The sequence below is a fragment of the Aegilops tauschii genome, chromosome 6 (genome assembly GCF_002575655.3).
Source record: "Aegilops tauschii subsp. strangulata cultivar AL8/78 chromosome 6, Aet v6.0, whole genome shotgun sequence".
Lineage (NCBI taxonomy): Eukaryota > Viridiplantae > Streptophyta > Magnoliopsida > Poales > Poaceae > Aegilops > Aegilops tauschii.
This window is the reverse complement of record NC_053040.3, coordinates 158,341,138-158,345,248: the sequence shown is the minus strand read 5'-3', so window position 1 is coordinate 158,345,248 and position 4,111 is coordinate 158,341,138.

Sequence of the window (4,111 nt, the reverse complement as noted above, 5' to 3'; positions counted from 1 at the left end):
TTATATTTGTTTGAGCTTGTCAAGAGCAACATATAAAAATTAGTCCCAAAGTGATAGTTATCCAAGAAGGGTATAATATAAACTTTCATGAAGATCATTGGACAAAATAAACTTGATTCTTAGTAATAGCTGTCGGCGTCCTAGGAACGGGGGTACCCAGACTTGCCTGCCTGCGGCCCAGGGCGTGGCTCCACCAACGGCCTGGTACGGCCCAGCTTCATCAGCAATCCCCAATATCCCCGCGAGTGGCCAAGCCTCGTGAGGCAGACGACACCAAGACCTCCTGTGGGGCGGCCTCGCTAGGCTGGCTCCCGAGGAGCGGAGATATCAAGGCAAGGGGCACCTCGCGAGGTTTACATGACGTGAGCCATGACGACCAAGGCCAGGCGGGCGCCAGCGGGCGTAGAGTGCCAGTTGCCTCTTTGGTGCTGAAGGGGCAAGCACAGGCGAGGAGTCCCGAGGCTCAGGCAAAGGTTTCCATATCGGTGCAACGAGACCAAGACCAGTAGGACGGCAGGACGGAGGTCACCACGGAGCCCACAGCGGCGTCACCACCAGAGCCTTTGGCAGGCGAAGACCACCTTTTGTCAGGATAGCTTGTACTAGTTGTCTCCCTTCGAAATTGGCCGTTGTGGGATCCCTTCCCGCCTAACATTTGGGAAGAGGACCCGGGTCACTATAAATAGGACTAGCCACCACCGTGGGAGGCATCTCATCTTGGATTGGAACCACTCCACCAAGGCCACCTCTCCTCAGGAGGCTGTTCATCCCTTGTATGTGTTCATCCGCAGCCCACGAGGCAATCGACCACACCACACTAGAGTAGGGTATTACACCACAACGGTGGCCCGAACCAGTATAAACCCTCGTGTCTCTTGTTCCTTGGGTTCGACGAGCTAGGCTTTGAGATCGTTGCGAGAGCGAGCTAGAGGGAGAGAGAGATCTTCGTGTGCACCCCAGTGTTCGAACCTCGAGGGTTTGCCGGAACCCATAATCCGACATTTGGCGTGCCAGGTAGGGGTGCACCGAAGCTTCTCTCCTTCACCGACTTCGCCTCTCCGTTCGGCTCCCATGGCCGGCATCGCTCCTCCGGCTGGACCAACGGACTTCCGCGACGGTGCCATGGGGCTCAGGGTCCTTGCCCCCGCCTTACGGCAGGTGCAGTGGCCGACCAAGTTCAGGTCGGAGATGCCACCTCGCTACGACGGCGCGGCGGATCCGTCGGCGTTCCTGCTGGCATACGAGGAGGCCGTTCTGGAGGCTGGAGGCGACGACAAGGTCATGGCCAATTGGTTCCCCATGGCCCTTGCTGACGCGCCGCGCGCCGGGCTGCTCAACCTGCCAGGATCCTCAGTGGTTTCTTGGGAGGAGCTGCGCAGCCTTTCTGTCGCACGCTTCGCGGCACCGGCGCCTGCCACCGTCGCAGCTCTCCCGGCGGCTCACGGGCACCGCCCTCGGACCGCCATGTCAAGCAGTTCCTCCCCCAGATCGGCGCTGCCTCTGTCCAGTAGGGAGCCCCTCCGAGATGGGCAGCTCCCAAGGCCGGCCTCATCTTCGACTCAGGGGACCACCCCGCAACCACTGCTGGCTCGGGCGCGCTCCCAATGCTTTGCACACCCACCATCTAGAACATCGCCGTGACCAAGACCCTCATTGACGGCGGAGCCGGCCTCAACTTGCTCTCCGCGGAAGCTTTTGGCTTGCTTCACGTACCGCCTGGCAGGCTCCGCCCCACCAAGCCTTTCTCCGGAGTTGGTAGCGGATCCACCAGCCCCCTGGGCAAATACGCCTCCCGGTCACTTTCAGTACCTGGGACAACTACCGCACCGAGCTGATCGACTTCGACATCGCCTGCATCAGCATCCCCTACAACGCCATCCTCGGGTACCCTGCCCTGGCTCAGTTCATGGCAGCGACCCATCCGGCCTACAACCTCATGAAGATGCCGGGGAGCAGTGGCGTCCTCACCTTGGCTGGAGACACCAAGGAGGCTCTGACGGCCCTCAAGCTCGCCTTCAGGGCCGCCGCGGCAGTGCTCCCGGTCGACGAAGCCGCCCCAGGGGCTAAGGAGGCCGCACCGACTAAGAAGAATCAGCTATTCACTCAGGATCGGGCCGAAATGAAGCAAGTGCTGGTCGAGGAGGATGGATCCTCAGGAGCCACCTTCACCATAGGCGCCAATATCGACCCACACCAAGAGAAGGAATTAGTAAAGTTCTTGCGCGCGGACAAGGAGGTATTCGCCTGGGAGCCAAAGCAGCTGGTGGGGGTTCCCAGAGGAGTAATCGAGCATCATCTAAGGGTGTGCCCCAATTTGCGCCCTATGAAGCAGAAGGCGCAGCGACAGTCCGCAGAAAAGCAGTCCTTCATCGTCCAGGAAACTCGCAAGCTAGAAGCAGCAGGTGTGTGTCGGATTTCGGGTTCCGGCAAAACCCTTGAGGTTCGAACTCTGGGGTGCGCATGAAGATCTCTCTCCCCCTAGCTCACACTCTCACCGCGATCTCAAAGCTCAGCTCGCCAAACCCGAAGAACAAGGGACACAAGAGTTTATATTGGTTCGGGCCACCGATGTGGTGTAATACCCTACTCCAATGTGGTGTGGTGGATTGCCTTGTAGGCTGAGGATGAACAAGTACAAGGGAAGAACAGCCTCCTGGGAGAGGTGTTCTTGAGCTCGGTGAGCTTGTGTGGTTGAGGATGATATGAATGATCCGTCCAAGATGATACCCGATGCCTCCTATGGTGGTGGCTAGTTCTATTTATAGAGGCCCCGGTCCTCTTCTCAAATGTTTAGGCAAGAAGGGATCCCACAACGTCCAATTTGAAGGAGGATAGCTAGTACAAGCTATCCTAACAAAAGGTGGTCTTCGCCTGCCAAAGGCTTTGGTGGTGACGCCGTCGTGGGCTCCACGATGACCTCCGTCCTGCTGGTCTTGGTCTCGTTGCACCGATATGAAAACCTTTGCCTGATGCCTCGGGACTCCTCGCCTGCTCCTGCTCCTTTAGCACCAAAGAGGAAACCAGTACTCTGCGCCCGCTGGCGCCCGCCTGGCCTTGGTCGTCATGGCTCACGTCACGGGAACCTCATGAGGCGCCCCTCGCCTTGATCTCTCCGCTCCTAGCGAGCCATCCTGGTGAGGCCGCCCCTGAGGAGGTCTTGGTGTCGTCCGCCGCGCGAGGCTTGGCCCCTCGCGAGGGTCTTGAGTGTTTGCTTGTGAAGATGGGTCGTACAGAGCCGCTAGTGGAGCGACACCATGGGCCGCAGGCAGGCAAGTTTGGGGACCCCCGTTCCCAGAACGCTGACAGTAGCCCCCGGGCCCAAGGCGCGCTCGGACTTGGCCTTCTCCTGCTATAAATGGGGAGGGGGCGTAGCCCCCGTTGCCCATCTCTTCATGTTCTGCTTGCTTCTTCTTTCTTGCTTCACGGCTAGTAGCGACACCCATGCCGCCGATACGGAAATTCTCGGCCGCTGAGAAGGGAAAAGCCCCCCGCCACGAGCCGGCGCCACTTCTGCCGAAGAAGAGGCTGGCCCGCTACCGTGACATCGTCGTGAGGCCGGAGGTGTCGAAGCCTTGGCATGAGCGGCCTCCCCCCGGATACCCGCTGGCGCCCGCCTGGCCTTGGTCGTCATGGCTCTCGTCATGTGAACCTCGCGAGGTGCCCCTCGCCTTGTTCTCTCTGCTCCTCGTGAGCCATCTTGGTGAGGCCGGCCCTGAGGAGGTCTTGTGTCATCCGCCTCGCGAGGCTTGGCCCCTCGCGAGGGTCTTGAGTGTTTGCTGGTGAAGATGGTCCGTACAGAGCCGCTAGTGGAGCCACGCAGTGGGCCGCAGGCAGGCAAGTCTGGGGACCCCCGTTCCCAGAACGCCGATAGTGTCATTCGCAAGGTCCGGTACCCGGAATGGCTGGCGAACCCCGTCGTTGTGCCCAAGAAAGGCGGGAAGGAACGCATGTGTGTCAACTTCACCAACCTCAATAAGGTCTGCCCGCAACCTCCGTTCCCACTCCCGCGCATCGATCAGATCGTCGACTCCACCGCCGAGTGTGACCTACTGTGTTTCCTGGACACGTTCTTGGGTTACCACCAGATCAAGATGGCGGTGGAGGACGTGGA